Source organism: Struthio camelus, chromosome Z (genome assembly GCF_040807025.1).
Source record: "Struthio camelus isolate bStrCam1 chromosome Z, bStrCam1.hap1, whole genome shotgun sequence".
NCBI classification, from domain to species: Eukaryota; Metazoa; Chordata; class Aves; order Struthioniformes; family Struthionidae; genus Struthio; species Struthio camelus.
In genome coordinates this window covers 39,583,988-39,603,093 of record NC_090982.1, presented here as the reverse complement: position 1 = coordinate 39,603,093, position 19,106 = coordinate 39,583,988, and the positions used below count along the sequence as shown (strand labels likewise).

Below are 19,106 nucleotides of genomic sequence, written 5' to 3'. Positions count from 1 at the left end.
CTTGTATAAAAGAGTAAAGAAATCAAGGTGTTGGAACTGGGATGTATAGATGGACTCATAGGGACACATGGGAAATCAGAGGCAAAAGAAGAGGAGAAGTAAACATGCCTTGATAGTAGAGCAAAGAGGTTTGGCTGTCAGATCAACAAATGCATGAGATAATAAGCTGACCTGAAGCCAGTAAAGGGTTTGGAGGACAAACCTCCTTTGGAAGAGTCACACAGACTATTCTGGGCCAGGCCATCGACTCCAGAAGAATGCTCCAAACTGGTAATAAAGTAGAAGCAAAACAATAATTACAAGAACTACTGTTTCTTGTCTTGATCTGTGTGTTTTTGTGTTAAGTGAAACTCAGTGGGCGATTTTAGAAACCCAAAGCAAAGTCAATCTCTGTATGAGTTCCTTCCGAAACAAGGAGACCGATAGAAAGTCACGTGGTTTCTTGTCACGTTGCCCACTGGCTTCCTCCCTGTCTTCTGGGAAGGCTACGTACTCGTCAAAGCATTGCATACCTCTGGCTCAGACTCACCCGTGAGGACTCCTTTGTGTTGTATCTCCCTTGGCCCTCAGTGCATCGGTCTGGGACTACACTGCCACCTTCGCTGGCAGGCATGGACCCACAGTTTCGTTCCCTTGCACAGAGAGTTTTGACAGTCTTATTCCTCATTCTGAATTTAACCAAATCAGAACTCTTTAGTGGCATTCTTGACACGTTCACTTTGTCTTCTCAGTTCTAAAGCATGGAGAAATATTTCTGAGCAACAGCCCCACTCCTTGGCCTGGCATAGGTTTACTATGAAGTTACTCAGTAATGGGATACCAATCATTCAATTAATCAGAAAAAAAATAAAGAATTAACTCAGAAAACCAGTATCAGGTTATTACAATCGTGGAACTCTAACTGTAGTCATACTGCCAACCCAGCACCCCATAAAACCAATGGGACAGTAACTGGTGCAATTTAGCCTCAGATAAAGCCAGCGATATATTCTCCTTTCCAGAGGCACGCGTATTTTGATATCCTGCAGGCATGCCAGGCCCTGGCAGTCAACTTCAAACTTGCGTTAATGAAGTTTTTGGAAGCAAATATTTCTCAAAGGAAGAAAAGAGGGGGCAAAACTGTTTTTTAAAATGTTTTCTTAAACTTTTATTTTCTACAAGCAGTACAAGTATAAGAGAGTATGATTTCTTTCTGGAGCACATATTCATAATATACCATTTCAGAGGATGTGAGAGACCCCCCCCCTAAATATGACAGAAATCTCCAGCAGACAAATTGCTAGATAGACAGATAGTATGGAAGGATACAACCTCAGGTATTGTGCATGAAGGCTGTGGCAGAACCAGGAACACCATCTAAATCACTGGACTCCTTACCGTTTTGCAAGAGAACATAAGAGTATGGGTCTGGAAAGGACACGTTGTTCAACAGGTCCAAATCCCTCCCCTTGCAGAAAACCACACAATAAATATCTGCATTAGGAGATGCCCAGTGTATGTATTCCACTTCCTACCACAACATCACAGGTTCGTTCCAAAGTTTGTTCCAAAGTCCTACAGCGAACACCAGACCTGTATCCAAACAACAAAAGCCGCAGCTATAGTACGTCCTAGGAAAACAGCAGGCGTTTTTCCAATGCTGTAAGCTGCTGCACAGAAGGGAACTTATTAGAGAAACCTCCCAGATGACCACTGGGAAAAGACTATGCTTAATTCTACGGAGGCATACCAAGAGCACATGCCAATCAGATCTGAATAACAATTGTTTCCAGACCTCACTTTGGCACAAGTGTGGGAAAGGACACACGAACCAGATGCCTGAGAAATTTCATTGCTACTAGAAGCGTCTCCTGCCTTCGGTTGTGACCAATTTCCACTGCTTCACAGGAAGCAGAAATACCTTCTTTCTCTCCCCACTCTGCCTGAGCTCCAGGGAGGAAAACAACACAAAAATAAGAGAAAGCAAAAAATATCATTTGCCATATGGAATTCCCTCTGCTTGTCACCTGATTCAATTAGAAAGCTCATATAACTGAAAGGCTTATTTCCGAAGTTTCTAAGTTGATTTTTAAACTGAGCTTTTCCTGTCATCTCTAGTATTAGAGACAAAAAACATTTGTTACTGGAAAATACTAGAACTTTTCCACCAAGGCTTGTGGGAATACAAGATGAGTGTGCACGTGAGCTTCCTTAGCGCTATGGGGACAGGGACACTAGTGAGCTGCCCGGTCCTTTTGGGAGCTCACTCTCTCACTCCCTTCAGCCCCCAGATACCCTACAAAGTAGGGCACCACAGTTTCCCTTCCCTCAGCGCTTCTTGAAGTCTTCTTGCTGTCACTTCTCTCATTCCCAGCAAAAAGACACCTATTTGACTAAGCATAAGGAGATTCCACAAGTGCTGAAAAAAGCACTTTGGTGCTGAGCTTGACACCACCTGATATGTGGACTGGCACCGGGAAGTTACATTGCTTGTAAAAATGTGTACCACAGCATATACCAGCTTTTTTTCCCCTGATCTGGTGTTTCCACATTGCCAACACTTCCAAATTAAGCTATCTCATGGCTTCTCTGTTTCTGCTCCATTTCCAAAGCAGTGGAAATGCCTCCTGATATAGAAAGCATAGGAATAAGCAAATCTGATCTCTGGCAAAAATGAGTAGTCCATGAACATTTGAGTAAATCAAATGAAAAGCTTCAAAGCTTCTAAATGAAGGACCCAGATGAAGGAGAACTTTTTGCAAGAGGAGATCTAGCACTCTTCTGTCCTCTCCCAACAGCAGTTCTCCTGTGGTTCACAGCAGCAGGACTTGTCTCCGATGATCCGTCGGAGGAACGTTTACTTCTAAGTGCTGGGAAGCGTTAGATCCCTCTACTTTCTGCCTTTGTCAGCTACCAGAGCCCACTTTTGCCCGTGAAGATTCATAGGGAAGGAGATAATAAACTTAATAGCATCTGAACCCTGAAGAAATGCCTAAGGCTTGTGGAGTTTGGTGGCAGTGATACTTTTCAGGATGAGAGTCTTCACCAAGATGAGATGCCACTTACTCGTTCTGCAGGATCAGACTTTCCTCTCGAGGATCCCAATGAGGCGATATCCCTCCCGCACGTGGCCGAAAGAAGGAAGGAATATGGGACTATGGGAATATGGGACTTGTCAACAAGGAGAGGAGGATATCCTTCAATGTGCACTCCCTCTAGCCCCAGCCAGGAGCATGTTTTGTGTGATGAGAGCATGTTTCATTCAGTCTCTGTGACTCTGTGGTAGGCCACCACCTTATAGCTACAATTAGGGCAAGTCTAGATTTTTGAGGCTGGTTGCATGAAGAAACTTTCTGTTCTCACTGAAAAAGAAAGCATTTGCTATTACCAGGACACTGCAAAAAGGCAAAAGAAAGTTAATCTGCCTCCTTTACTTTTGCCTTTGGAGTTCAGGATGTTTAGTTTCCTTTTGAACACTAGTGCTGAATTGTTTAGTTCCCTAATTTTTCTAAACATGAATCTAGTGTTTTTGACACTGCAATATATTCTCAAGACACAGATAACTGACTGTAAACCTCATGTCACTATAGGTTTTTCTCCTTGTGGTTTTCAGCGGGAATTATTTATGCTTCAGTTACCCTTTTATGACAGTGTAATGCACTAAAAATAAACGTTTAATGGAAGTTTACAAGAACGGACAAAGGAATTGTTACAGTCTACCATGTAGAACATAAGGGCTTAGCTTAAAATGCATAGTTTATACTTGCAGCATGCAGCCACTTTAAATGACATCAGCATCAAATATGAAGCACTATGGTACCAATGTATGTGCATACAAAAAGAATAGAAAAGCATACAAAAAGAATAGAAAGGATACATCAGTAACTGATGCAGTAACTGATTTTAAATATCCTTTGACTATTAACTTTGCTGTCCTAAAATATTGCAGGGTTCTACTACCTGTTTTTTAAAAATCCCAGAAGCCTAATTTGAGTTACATAAGAATGCATTAATGCATTTTTTAATAAATATGAATAAGTAAAAGGGAGAAATCACTTGTACAATCCAGAGTGGATTTTAGGGGTTTTATTTAAAACTTCTAAAAAACGGGTTAAATAAAGGAGACATCAACACAGCCTTAAATATAGATGAGCTGACACCAACTCAGCGGGAAAAATCCCATACCGTTCTGAAAGCTTGCTACAGCTCTGCTAACATATTTTGTTACAGTGCTCTCTTAGTCCTTCACCAAATGTCTAATTTCAGATCCGTTTCACGTGCTTTCCTTGCAGGGTTTAATGTACGTGATTAATCTTGACTCGGCTTAATACTGCTAGGAATGTGGCAATGACCTCAGCTGAACACTGGCAAAGTGATTAATGTTACATGAACTGGGATATTTTTTCTCAGGATCCTGAATAAACACAGACATGCTGTATTCCGTTACAGACCTTTGCTCAATTGAAAATGCACCGTGGTTTCAAAGAGTAATGTTTCAGATGCAATAAACAACGTTAGAGGAAACATGGCTCTTGTTAAAGAAAATGCTGTTTCAGGCTAAAGTCCCAGTGATCATAAAAGATATATGATGCAATAAACAAAATGAACCACAGGCAAGACAGGTCCATTCGATGACTAACCACTGATTGAATTTTCCAACACTCCTGGACACTCTGTGAGATAAACTATTCACAAAAGGTCCCCATTAAATATAAGGTTGTCATTTCTTTTTTATTTTTATAGTGAGGTCCAAGAACTGTATGAATTTCCCCTATTGGTTGTTTGTGTTTTTGAATTTTTTATGATGTGGGAAGACAGGCAAACAGTTGCTATGATTGTCAAATGTCTTAAATCAAGTAGAGAAAATGCAATAAAACACAGTTTCCATGGCAACGCATTGTAACCTAGTACCTCTGGATTATGAGCCAGCTCACATCTATGATCATTATTTGTTGACAGGCATAAATTGAGCCTAAAAGCATTAATTTCAGAGATAAAACTGGAATGTTGAGCTAAGTTATAATAATGCTTAAATATTTCCAAGGTAGTGGCAGCAAATCAACACTAGTTATGTTGCCATTTACATAATGTTAATAAAGTAAATGAAAACACTTTTATTTTCAAACCCTTTTTTTTCAGGAAAGATGGTGTAACAGATATATACATCTCCAAACCTGCAAACAGTAATTGACACGTGTTCCGCGCTGCTAAAGGAGATACAATAGGACCAGTTATGCAGCATGATATGCAAGACATTTTAATCAAATAATGTGATTTTGATTCGCAGTTGCTTGACCAAAAAAAAAGAAAAACAGAAAGAAAAACAAATATTAAAACCACCCATTTGCTAAGACCATCCCCCTCCTCTGTGCTCTATCTTCTGTATCACCCACCGGCATTTTTGTAGGATGCTATGAAGCACTAAAAGCAGGAAAAGGAAATGAACGGCGCTGGCAGAACTTATGTATGCCCATCAGCACCACGTACATTTCCAAACCATAAAGGTGATTGCTCTGTCTAGTTTTCACAACTCAATAATAATTGACCAAAACAATCGACAAGGATGACGGCTGTGTTTCTAAGTGCTTCTCGCTATTACCTCTAGTACTCGGCACCGTGTCAGCGCAGGAGCCCTTGGAGCCTCGGTGGCCAGTGGGGCAAGTCCAACGGCAGGCATGGGGCACCTATTGCACTTGCCCTGCAAAGTCGCTCCGCAAACCTGCAGATGGACCCTGTGCTGCTTGGCCATCCTGCTTCTAGAGAAGGTCTAGTTTGTTAATCTGTGGCTTTCCTCGGTGAAAGCCAAGCCCTATGATACTTCTTTGGAAGTCTTCTAGTGGCTTATCAACAGCTGTAAACAGCTATTCATGTTGCTGTCTCTAAATCAAAATCCCTGTCATTCATAGGCTTTGGTGTAACCTTCTTTAAGGCTGTGCATCTTGAATATTGCCTTTACAGTGCTGCAAGGGTTTAAAGAAGAGGCTTGATAAGATAACTCCTAAACATAGATTTGTATTCACTGGAACTCTGGATCATACAGCTGGGGGGGGGAGGGGGCTATTTAAAGAAAACTGATTGTTGTCCTTTTAGTTGCAAAAAAAACGTATTTGACCAGCTCTAACCACTGCAAAGGCCAATTCAACAAACATATGCAGCAGCTTTGGGAACAACGGAAGCATATGCACAGCCATTTAAAACTTTAGAGTCTAGTATGTGAATGAATAATTGCTTCTTAAAATGCAGATTTTTTTTTTCCTGGCTAGATAGCAACAGCTTCATAGGAATTCCTGTAACATTTTGTGAAAAGGTCCTGGCAATTGCAGAAAGAAGTGACTTACGGAGGTTTGCCTGGCAGAACACACCCACTCCTTCACAATGATTATTATATAAATATCCATTTGAAGATCTTTCAAAATACAAGCTTCTTAGCCTTTGTGATGTAGTACTATTGCTGTGACATGTCTTAATGGCTATAAATAATGCATCAAGGGCTCTAATTCTGACCGTCATATATTTTGACATTTTGTATGTTTTAGGGAAAAATACAGGACTGACTTTCATTCAAATACAGGGAAGTAGGAATTCAGTGTTCTGAAGCTCACACACATTCCCAAGTGCGCTCCGGGTACCAGAAGGGCCGATGCCAGTGCCTTAAGGGACTGGCAGAAAGTTGAAATGAGCAAGCTAGTTACACTTATTTTTGGAAAATTGTGCGCAGGCCAAAGATGCTTATTACAAATTCAGTGATTCACTAAGTGATGCGTTATACTTGACAAGACTCTTCAGTGTAGAGGGAACAAAATGATATTTAAGCATCAGAGGCACGTAGCTCTTTTCCTTTTACCAGGTGTCTACCAAAAATACGTTCCAAGAGGGGACGAAGAATTGCCAATTAACCGTTGTCGTTCTAATGCGGGCACAGTCAGGCACAAGAGAAGACAAGGAAAATTTGGAAATCTCTGTGCAGCAATTTACCCCTCCTCTCCCAACCTTTCTCTGATCTGAACACTCTTTCTGTTGGTTAAACCTCTCTGCACTGGACAGAATAAGGACGCTACTTGGATTGTTTCTCCTGTATGAGTACCTACCTTGGATGCTAGATGGCCATTAGCTTGACATCTCTGCATCAAATAGGGCTGGAGACAAGCGCCACTTTCCATAGCTGGAGTCCTTCTGCCCTGCGTTCTACTGCTACATTGGATCTCATTAGCCGCACTTTTCATGTGCTGCATCTGCTCTGTAGTTTGTTAATTATAAGGTAACTTCAGAGGCAATCAAACCTAGGATTTTTGTCTAGCACCCGAATTCAGTTCGAAGGTGGGTTCTGAAGCATATACTTGTCTGAACCAGAAATCCCATAATCCTGGATGAAGATAGATGCTATTATAGTTCTCAAGACCATACTAGGTATTCAATGGTTATAGTGATGGACAAAGTATGAAAACCTAGCCAGAGTAGATAGCTTCATATTTCTCAGTTATGTTATTAAGAGAAGAGGTTAGAAGAAAGAGAACTATAAAGCCTGAACTTATTAGCATCAAGCTCAGGCTTTTTTTCAGAATGGGCTAGGCTGATGTAAACTTTAGGGCAATTCCTAGACTGTATTGCTTGAAGCAGATACTTGTGATTTCAATGATATAATCAAGTATTCTTTGACGTTCTTCAACAATGCTAGCAGTCACAAAGTTTAGTTTCAGTGACAGTGGCTGAAACATTCCTCAAGGACCTAGTGCTTCTTCTTGGGAAACTATTTTGACTGGCATCTTAGTTACCTGCCTTGGTCGACAGCTTGTTCTGCTTGCTCCACGGCGGTGCAAATTCCACTCGTCTTTGGCTGTGAGGATGTCATGGGCCTGTTGCACTGTTGCGTTCATCTTTTTGTTCAAAGTGCGCCTTCCTCAAAGTCAGTGGAGTTATCTGGAAATAAAAGTGGAAGAACGTACCGGTGGATGGGAAAAACAAAGGAACATCTCCTTTGCCCGTTAAATTCCCAATTAAACACATCATTGGTCCAAATCATTTGCAAGGGCCCGTGCAAGGTTATGTAGTTTATGTTACTTAGGCAGAATAGTTTATAGAGGGCATATCTGTCCTGCTGAGCAGATGATCTGCAAAAGGGAAAGGTAGACATGTATTTTTAGAAGGCCAAAGCGAAATCCACAGGAAAGCTTTAGATTGCAGGAACCGTTTAAGGTCGCCACATAGTATATATTTAGAGACTTACATGTTGAAAGACTGTAACAAATCTATTGAGCTTTTCTTTCAAACTGTTTATATACTGTTATGGATATTAATTGCTCTGTATTCGCTTTCAATATATCTTGGCATATATACTCACAGTTGCATGCTAAAAATCACTGTGAAATGTTGTTAAGCAGAATTAATAAACATACGAAGTATCCCCTTTTCGATATAAACCGTCTTGTTTAAAGGGCGTAGCTCGCTGAATGCGGTGAGAATTTGCTCAGACAAATCCCCAGAAAGTTGGGCCTTCCCCTTCCTCCCCCACCTTGGTCATTAACACCTGCCTGACTCAAAAGCAGCTTCATCTACATTACAAAGTATTTCAGATAAAAGGGATAACCTACATTGAGTCGCAGAAGCTTAGAAAGAATATTACAGCATAAAACTCCAACTCCAGGGAGTTTATATTGCTGAGTATCCGAGAGGCGCTAGAAACCACCAGGTAGCCGGTACTCTTGTTTTTGGCGTGGTGTTTTAAAAGTGCTGTGACTTCACGCTTTGCAGTAACTGGATGTTAGAGAAGGACCCCTCGAGGATGTCGTTAAACGGTTTGAAGCATCGTCCCTGGTTGCAACCCCAACTCCCCAAGCGCAGCCGTAACCTGGAGGCCGAGGTGGAGGCCCCAGCTCTCCCCTACCGGTGCGGTGCGGCGGGCCGGGTGCCCTTCAGCTGCCGCTCACCACCTGCTCGCTGAGCCCCGAAGGCCCCATACCAGCCCACAACGCAATTTGGAAAGGCTCCTTGGCCCTCCACTGTGCAGGCCTGCCTCGTGAAAGCACGTTACAACCCTAAAGGTTTATGGCGTTTGCGTTCGCTCTAATGCAATCACGACTTACTGACTTGCGTGTGGCCAGCGTTATGTTGCACTGGGAGCAAAGTTTTCCGCCTTTGTTTTTTGTTTTGCTTTGTTTTGTTTTTTGCTTGGAGCTTCCCAGCGAATATTTTTTACTCTGCTATAATTAATTGGCTCCTGGATTGGATTTAGGAGGTAAGTAACGTGTTTGCCTAGCTGCAAGGGAGAGCACTTTATTCTTTAACTCCAGCTTCACAGAATGAAGTAGTAGCTGTCATAGCCGATCCGCGGCATTTAATTTTCTAAACTCGATTTTTGAGGAAAAAAATACCCTTACTACCACCTTGGGAAAAACAAAGAAACAAACTGGAGATAGCTGAAATGACGATCTACTCAGATTAGGCGGGAGAAGGAGAGGCTGCTCTGCTGGCGTGCCCTTGTTCTACCTCCTCTTATCATTAGTAATTCTATGCCATTCTTATCTGATTATGCAGGGACACATTAACTCACTGGCAAATGAATACGCTATGGAAAAAACTCCCTCAGATGCAAATGGCACAGGAGCTGCTGATAGGGAGCACAAGGAAGCTGCTTGTCCTCCTACCCGTCCGGCTGCCAGCCGCCCCGCCAACAGCTACCCTCCCTGCAAAAATAAAAGCCCTAATCGAGCAAATATTACAGAAATGATGCCTTTTCCATCTCTTTGGATGAAATCTGATGTTCAGTAAAACCCTTAACATTCAGGCTTATTACTTATCTGATGTTACATTTTTAAAATGCCACATTTCAACCTTTACAATGAAGCAAAGAGCAACCGCAGATAACGTGTACGCTTCGAGCCCAGTCACTGGGCCCACGGACCCACGGGCCCTTGGAGGTGCACGATATTTCCAGAGGCTTATATCATCTCGCCTGGGTCAGGCCAACGACAAGAGTAAAACTCCAGCACGTTGCCCGATTGGACAGATAGCAAAAGCACCAATATTTTTAACTTATGTTTTTTAGGGTTTTCGGTCATCTATCTTAGACTCATTGAACAAAAAAAAAAAAAAGACTTTAAGAGTATAAAATATTGTCGATATGACACTAACGTCAATCAAAATAAACAACTTAAAAAAAAAAGTGATTAAAGGCAACCCCAGAGAGGCCATACACCACAAAAGGAGCACGGTGGAGAACTACTTGCATCTTTTGAGTTTTGCTAGCACTGAGGTCTCATTTCTGGACCAAGAGAAAGTCCTCATAAAGTTATTTTTAGAATTGGATCATTTCTGAATAACATCAGTAACCATAATAACCGTACTTTAGAAAAATGACACTTTGGGGTACTTTTTGATGGAGCGAAGGGCTACATGTACAGGAGACCATATTATGAAGTATGCATATGGGTGCCCTTTGAATACCTACCAGGCCTGAATCACAGGCAAAACGAGGATTTCTGCCTCAAGCCAATGCATACACAAAGCTCAATGTTCAAGAGTACTTGGTTTTGCAAGTGCATGCAGCTGTACATGTTCATAACCTTTTTATATTAAGTGGGTACTTGTGTCATGGAAAACTGCACCCATAGAGAATGCTGGAAAACCTTCATATATTATGAGGTTTGCAGTAAAAACTCCCCTTTTTAACTTTTAACTCAAAGTTTTTAGCAAGCAAGTGTGGAAGAGCACAGGGAAGAAGAGAGGAAAAAACCACAGGGTACAAATGGCAGCTTCTGTTCGTTGAACTGCTTGCAGGAAAAAAATGTCCTCCTTTTCTGAGTTTCCATACGAGCAGCCTTCTGAGTGAAAACAATTATTTCCTGTTTTATATCTGTTATGTCAAGTTACTCATACTTTTTTTAATGTTGTTTTATCTGACACAGATTTACTTTACTTCATCCTTCAGGTTAAGGCAATGAAAACTAAGAAGTTGCACAGTATGAACTTACAATTTATTTAATAGTTTGACTTTCCAGAGCTCAAATACCTCTGATCCATTTGTTTCATGGTGTTAGTTGGCTTAACCTTTTTAGATTTCTCCAAACAAAATAACTTGAGCTTGCAGCAAGCTGTTTGCCAGAGATTTGAACTCTGAAAAGAAGGGGGGGGGGGGGAAGCCACTTAGCTCCTGCAGTGTGTTGGAAAAAATATATTTACTCTCTTGTTTGCGTGTTAGACTCCTGCTCACCTGGCTTCATTCCTGCGAAGGCAATTCTGCTTTTGCGCTGTGCTCCTTTTCCAAGACAAATCCTGCCAGCTACTTCTTGAAATGTTGGGGACATGAGTAAAAGTAATATTAAAAAAAAAAAAAAAGAGTATTCAATGTGAAAGCCCTTTCAGTACTAGCTAAAGTGTAAATATAACAATTCCTGCCTATAATCTGTATTTGTTCCATGGGAAAAACTACTGAAGTTATGGCAATTGCATGAAAGGATCCCCTGTATTAGCACACGCAGCTTCTTTATGCCAGTTATTTTAAAATACAACTTCCTTCACTTTGACACACCACAGTGGCTTTTTTTAAACAAAAAAGAAACAGAAAGTGAGCAGCCATACTGTAGAGCAATTCAGCGAGGAGCAACTAATAGAGGCCATTACTTACAGCAGAGAGGATTTCAGCAGCTCCGAAAATGAGCTGAGGTTTACGGGGAATAGTCAGCTGAGTGATAAAGCTGGGTGACTCTCAGAAAGGTTCAAGGGCTTTAGTCTTACCTTTATATTTTTGGCGGTGGGAAGATTTGTACAGGAGCACGCTGTTCAAGGAGGCTGTTGATACTTTGGAGAAGGCTCAAGGAAGAAGCAAAAGAGAAATTAAAAGGCTGGAAAACAAACCTCACCGAAAGGTTTTGGGGAACGAAGTCTGTTTTATCATAGTGAAGTTAAATGCGGACACTGGTCACAGCCATAAATTCCTGCAAGGAACCAGAAATTTAATAACACAGGGCTGCATAGAGGCATAACTGTAATAGAAAGCACGGAGAATAAATGTAAACAACCTCACACCAGCTCTAGCACAGACTTGATGGGGAACACGCCTTTTAACAATAAAGGTCATTACCTGCTTTTACAGTTTACCAAAATTCGCAATAGACTCTCCGCTGCTGGTCCAAACGCCCGCCCCAAGCAATGACGAGGGGGGATACGTGCCTACGAATACTTGCCCAAGTCTGGACCTGCTGTACAACAAATTTCTTCATCATTGGCTTGATTGCTCGGGCTTCCTGGGCATCAGCACGGCAAAAACGTCGGACAGGACTTCTGAGCAAGCGACCTGGTATGAGGCAGGGCGGCCACCCGGTGACTGTCGCAGCCCCGGCTGCCCACAGCAGCAGCCCTTGCCCTCGCCCACAGCCCAGCGGGACACGCAAGGAGCTGAGGAGGCCTGGGAACGTGTAACAAGACTGCCGGGCACGCGGTACCTTTGTCGACCCTATCCCGTGTCCCTGCCAATGTGTCAAGCGGTGCTTGCTTCCAAGTGAGAGAGTAATTTAGTTTCAGTGACTCATCCAGTCCTTCCTCTTGCTTGAGGGAAAAGAAGAAGAAGAAGAAAAAAGAGGTTTTGTCCATCTTTTCGCAGTGTTTTTTTGTCATAGGGACACTCAACCAAAGAAAAATGAGATAAAGAGCAGTGATTCATTTTGTATGAATCACTAGACAGCCTTCAAGTCATGATGACACTAGTGACCCAGCTGGGATAGGCTATGTTTCTAAATGAAACGCCTGTGCTTTTTGAATCTCTTTTTAGATAGCTGAATATAAAACGCAGGGACTTGGCGCTATCAATGGCCTTCAACAGCTTCGCCCAAGTCTCCAAATAATCCTCAGGTCAAATTAGAAACCTCACTCAACCAGGCATCTTGGCTGGCTCCGAGCAGAGAAAGTTATAGGCAGAGGAATAGGAAACCATTTCAAATAACGTCTTCTTATGACAGTGAATTCTGAGGATTTGGTTTTCTGAAATATATATAAACACACACATGAAAAGAGAGGCTGTTTGCCAGGCAGTATGCTTTCCAACCTCTCACAGCTCCAAAAATATTCTGAGAAAGATTTTATGGTGTACATTTTCCGATTTAGCACAATTATAGCAACTGAATATTTGACCCATTTTCCTTGGAGAAGTATTTTCAATGGATCCTTATACAGCAACAGTCTCTCTATTATTGTGAAAACTGTGGGTCTGAGGCTGCTCTCCCCCCCCCCCCAATTTAACGACTGCCACATTCCTCTGCAAGAAAATTATTACTGCACTCGTCTTTCTCCCGCGCTTCTCCGTTACTTTTCATTTCAGGTGGATGATGTCAAGTTTTCTTAACGAAGAAGCAATCCGCGCTCCGTGTCTGAAAGCTCTTTATATTCTAACAATGTTTGGACATACTTCCCCCTCGCCGGCCCGGCTCGCCGCCTCCCCCAGCGCCGTCCCTGCGCTGCCCGAGGAGCTCGGCGGTGCCTGCGTCGCGGCCGTGGCTGGCGGCTTGCCCGGCGAGCCGCTCTCCCGTAGCTGCCCGGCTCTCTCCAGGAGTTGCCTGCCTTCAGCATAATGGGCAACATTGAAAGCAGCAAGGCGTTCGGGCGGCAAGGTCAGGGTGCCTTTCATTCCTGCAATAATCAACCAGTGTAGCTCTTCCTCGGACCTGGGGAGAGAGGAGATAGAGGTCAAAAGAGCAATTACATTTCACATTGACTCCGGGAAAGGCTTGGAACTCAAAACTGAAAAGAAAAACAGCACAGAGCCTCTCTCTTTCACATTCCTTTTCTGGTCATTATTATTAAAACAGTGCAGCAACCATGTCCATTATAAGCATTATAGCACGAAGAACCATTTTCCTCCGGTGGATGAGGTCTTTCTTCTCAGACATTTAGCACTGTCAGCAGATTGCAAAGGAATGCAAATGAGAAACACCATGTATTACCAGATACACGGAGTAAAGGCTATTAATTACGTTAAAAACGTTAACCCGAGTCAACTGCGGAGCAAGTAGTCGTGCTAATTCAAGTCTGCAATCAGTCTTTGAATTATCATAACTTTATTTATTTAGCATTAAGACAATAATTTAGAGAGTATAATTTAGCTGGAAATGTCCGTAATTTTCTCCTGGCATATTGCTGTTACGAAGCTATCTTTACTTGACCTTACAGCTGCCAGGCCTAATTACTTTAATGGCATTAATTGTACTGACCACTGCGGTATTGTAGCTTTTAATTGCTATTACTGCATAGCTGAGATCATTGCAAAATGTGTCATGGTCGTTTCACAGACACCTTCTCTTGCTTCCTCATACTCTTATAGCACAGTCTGCCAAAGATTTATCCAAAAATCCCCACGAGGCAAAAATCTGAGACAGCCCTTTTAGCGGAGCGACCTGCAAACGCTAATGTTAATATAATGTGATATTAGAGGAATGTAACTGACCCATTTACTCATTGCCCTGCCCTGTCTCTATGAAAGCTGAATTAGCTCACTGTTGACAAAGGATTAAGGAACTTGGTAGTGACATTCCTCACTGTAAACAAAACCTCCCTCATTCCACATTTCACACTGAAGGCAGCCACTTCAAGAATATTCACTTCTTTGTTTCCAGCCATAAAATGCAAACATGGCTTTATTCCATGGTTTCCTACGAAACAAAACGTGAATACAATGTCTCTATCCCACGGAACACCTGGTATTATTCATTCCTCTGTTGAAAGCACTATATCACTAATGGACTGAAAAATATATTTATTTTACCCACTGTGACAAGCAACAGGATCTTTTTTTTTTTTTCCTTTGCAACATTACGGGCGTATGACAAGGGGAAAAGAGCCACAGCATTTAGCTCAGGATCTTGCGAGAGAGCTCAGAACTGTGTGCGCACAATACATCCAGTAGCCCCCCTTTTAAAAATCACATGTAAACAGGGTAGTGCTATAGGCCAAATCCTAAAACTTAGACCTTACCAAGGCAAAACAAATTGGCAGTAATTGATGACGCAAGGACAGCTGAATCAACACTAAATAGGGATTTCGTTAGATGCACAGAAGCTGTCGACACCCCGGTGGGACGTATTCCCGTGCTCCTACCAGTTCTGACATTTCTCTGGTCACGCCAACATCTGAACTGTTGGGGACAACAGTGACAGTTGGCAACATTTTCCCTTCTGTTTTAGTGATAGCTGGTGGAGAGAGATGCTATTCAAGCTGTTGATACAGACTTTTCTAATTGTATTTTTTTTTTTCCCTATGGCTCCCACTCGCTTGAAGAATGAGTTTCAAGTGGGTGTGCTGCGGTATATGCTATCAGGACAGATATGGCCTTTAAAGGATGCTTTGGCATGGTATTATAATGGAGAATTCAGTTCCTTTTCCCTCTTTCCTTAAGTACAAGCGGACTTTACTTGGATATACGGACAGGCCACACGGAAGAAAACACTTGTGAAAATGTTCCACAGGGAATAATCCTGCCATAATAATTAGCTAGATCATCTGTGTGGCAAAAGAGGAATAAAAAGAGTACAAATGTTAAATTTCTCATTGCTGTTCTAAAAAAATCACACGCAGTCCTTTCAGAATTTCTGTCTACAAGATTCATCAGTGCCCCCTTTTTGGAAGATATTTACCTACCACGATGACACTTTTGAATGATTACAAAGGTACGTTAATACAGCTTGAAAATTTCTTCTTTCAAACAGACATATTGATTGCTCACCTCTGCATTACCTTGGATAACCTTAACGAAGGAGAAACTGCATCAATAAGTGATCTTGATTCTGTACTCTTGCCCTCATTAAAATAGGTGATAAGACAAGGCCATCCCGTAGAACTAGCAGGAGATTACTTTATTAAAGGAGGTCTTAACCGAATGACCTAATCTTATGCGCAGAGACAGATATTACAGAGAAAGGGGAAAATGCCACACTGGTAAACTATTGCTAAGTCTATGTTGCGTGTGTGTTTTCAGACCCAGTTTGTTTATACGTTCTGTACCAGGAGCATACAGATTTTTTCAGTCCTGTCGGATTCACAAGATAAAAGAAATCACAGGGCCCCTGTGCCACAGAAAAGTCGCCTCAGCATTTATTGGAAATAAATCTTAGGCTGTATTTTTCGGTACCCGGAAGCTGGCACTGCTGCCAAAATCACGGCCAACCCCACGTGCTGCTAAAGCTGCCCAACTCCCTCAGCTGCGTTGACCTGTAGTGTGCCTGGAGAAGCGGTCGTGAGGCAGGGACCAAAAAGAGATGAGGGAACTGGTCTGCCTGAACCGCGCAGAGAGGGTTTGGCTGGGCTGCCTTTCAGTCGGATGAGCTTCCTGCTCCTGGGTCAGGACAGGGCCACGCCAGCACTTCTGCTGCCCCAGGCTAGTGAGGAGCTGCCCACGGCAGGGAGAGCAGAGGCTTCTCCGGCATTTGGGCTGGCCTCCGTGCACGGCGAAGTGTGGCTTTAATACACCGGCACACTTCTGCTGTCTCCTCCCTTGACCCTCCTTTCTAGAGAAAGGAAGCTAATGCTATTCTAAGCAAAATATGAATATTAATTAGCTAGGTGTATCCGACAAGGGCATTACATTGCTCACAGACGGACTTAAACCCAGCATTTTTTGTTAAACTAGCGAATGTGGATGTCTCCGATTTTGCTTGCTTAACTAGTCACCTTAAAAGCCTCAATTTTCCCCGAAAATGACCTCCTGCTTCTCTGTCTCGAGGTGATCAAAATGGAAGCATTCACAGCGGTGGCCTCAGAGCATCGAGAGCAGAGGAGCGAGGCCTGGACGAGGCCTGGACGAGGCCGACGTCATCCGCTGGATGAGGCGGATGTTTTGGCACCACTCGGCAGCCTGCAGCAGACCCCAGGGCGAGCGCTGGGTGTCACTCACTGATACAGGCACTTCTTCAGACAAGAAACCGTACTAGTTTAGTCCCTGCTCTCTATACTTTCACTACAAGGAATATATTAGCAAAGTACAGACTTCCCAAACGGCAGAGGATACGGTTCAATCTGTTAAAAATAAGAAACCTTTTCCAATAAAAGTCAGGGAGAAAACTCTCATCAACATTGTTCAGAGCAGGAAAAAGACCAATAGTCTATAAAATGTGTATATGTGCTCTGTTTATGGAAATATATGCAATATGAAACATATGGTAATGCCACATGGAAGGAAATATTTCAAAGAAATATTTGCTGAAGGAATAAACCTGTCAAGGGAAGAGTTAGTGATGGAGTTCTTTAAATAACGTTAAGCATTTCAATCCAGACTTGCCTTCGTTTTGTAACTTCAGCTCTTATTGATCGGATTTATTTCTTTCATTTCATTTTACTCTTTTCCTGGTACCTATCCAGGCTTCTTGGAACCCTCTAAAATTTAACACCCCATCAGAAAATGTAACATTTCCCAGTAAAAGATCTTTATTCATTAAATTGCTTATTATGCATTTTCCAGTTAGTAGCTTCTCACGGAACCTAAAGTAGTACCACCTAACAACAGCACACCATAAAAAATCAGCTGAATCATCCATAATCTTCAGCTCCTTCTCTTACAAACCTGCAGACTCCCTCAATACCTCCAAAGATAAGACGGACTTTGCAGCATGCCCAGAAGAGCAAAAAACGTAACCCACGGGACAAAGTAGAAAGATGACAACTAAATTACTCAGAAGGCAGCTCTTTTGCCATCAGAAACTACTCTTTCAACCAAACTGAATTCCTTTGAGCTTGACCTTTATCCAGCTACGACAACCTGTAGAACAACTACCACACAAAATCCCCATCGGGAATTCCTCCACAAACATGTCCAAAATCTCCACGTTGGTGATCCCTAAATCTCCAGTGACGCCTTTTCAACAACCTCTTAATCGCCATAAATTGCCTACAAGATGTGCTTTAACACAGTCTGTCACCAAGGTTGGTTCTCACCATTGTAATTCAAAGAGATTCACTACCTCTGATGAGGTAGTTGCCTTAGAGAAAAAGGCAACGTCTAAGCGCGCACCTCAGGAAGCACTATAATAAACGACGCACTCGTACGCTGATCTATCTCTCTCATCTCTCATGTATACTGCCGGTGGCCAAACTGCCATCAACAACATATAGACTGAAATAGAAACGCGCTGCTCGGCTACATGCATATGTAAAAATTCGTCAGACTGTTGTCAGGAAGCGCCCCAGAACATTTATTTCAGTGCTTCAAGTCACAGCTGCTCATCATCTCACGGCTCTCTTAATGAAAATAAAAGACAGGATAACCTGTCTGTACTGCAGCTTGTAATTACGTTTTATTTTTTCTTTGACTGTGAAAATGGCTTAAGTTGTTCCTCCTTCTACCTGGCCTTGGCTGTGTGTTTCCACCTGCATGCTGAAGGTTACTAACCCTCCAGCAAGCACGGTACAGCAGTTTTGGGGGCCATGCTGTTCCCCAGAACATTAAATGACTTATTTTTAAAAAAAACGTTCGGTTTGGCTTTTTTAGAGGACATCTCCAACACTTACCTTGTAAGTTTGTCTTCGGCTTCTTCGCTGCAGAAGAAAAGACTTTTACCTCCAGAATAAAGAATTTGGAGAAGAATCTCTGAGGAAAATTGCCACGTAAACCTGGGAGAAACTGTACAGAGGAAGAAACTTCACAACATGTCCCAGCATACCTTATAACATTCAGCTAGTTTAAAATCCATTTCATGAAAAATAATATAAAATTTAAATAACATTAAATTAAAATATAAGTGATGTATCAAGGAAAAGTACAATTACCTTTCTGTAACCGTAACTATTTATCCAATTTAATAGACCATTAAGACTTTTATTTGAGTGAATTTCCGTATGTTGTTGCTTTCCCCAAAGAATAGCATGAAGCATAGTTCTGAAGGCTGCAGGAGCTATTGTAGATATTAGGAAGTCCACAGGAATGACTGATGCCCCTGTTTGTACACCATGAAGTGCAGTTAACTCATACACTTCAGTACAGAGGATGTTAAGTTATTATGAGTAGAAACAGTGAATCAGGAGGACCTTGGGGCAAACGAGAAAGCTGTGAAAGGGGAGGGTGTCGAGAGGAAGACCACGTATGTTTGAGAAGAGGTATTCTTTTTATAAGATATATATTTATCACTGTAAAATAAATCCTTCAGAGCGAGTAA

At 42.2% G+C, this 19,106-nt stretch overlaps 2 long non-coding RNA genes across 4 annotated transcripts; both read right to left on the bottom strand.

Annotated features, from left to right (window-relative positions):
* Positions 1-1,128: 1,128 nt before the first annotated feature.
* LOC138064767 (uncharacterized) lies at positions 1,129-12,234 on the bottom strand. 2 transcript variants are annotated; one of them, XR_011138024.1, is made up of 4 exons: positions 11,710-12,234; positions 11,186-11,260; positions 7,752-7,896; positions 1,129-3,341 (listed from the first exon to the last, which is right to left on the bottom strand). It is a non-coding gene; the product is annotated as an uncharacterized lncRNA (long non-coding RNA). The 2 variants fall into 2 exon arrangements; XR_011138023.1 differs by lacking the exon at positions 11,710-12,234 and having other exon boundaries at positions 1,135-3,341; positions 11,186-11,690.
* A 551-nt stretch (positions 12,235-12,785) lies between these two features.
* LOC138064766 (uncharacterized) lies at positions 12,786-18,912 on the bottom strand. 2 transcript variants are annotated; one of them, XR_011138022.1, is made up of 4 exons: positions 18,721-18,912; positions 18,463-18,574; positions 13,376-13,631; positions 12,786-12,951 (listed from the first exon to the last, which is right to left on the bottom strand). It is a non-coding gene; the product is annotated as an uncharacterized lncRNA (long non-coding RNA). The 2 variants fall into 2 exon arrangements; XR_011138021.1 differs by lacking the exon at positions 12,786-12,951 and having other exon boundaries at positions 13,257-13,631.
* Positions 18,913-19,106: the final 194 nt, after the last annotated feature.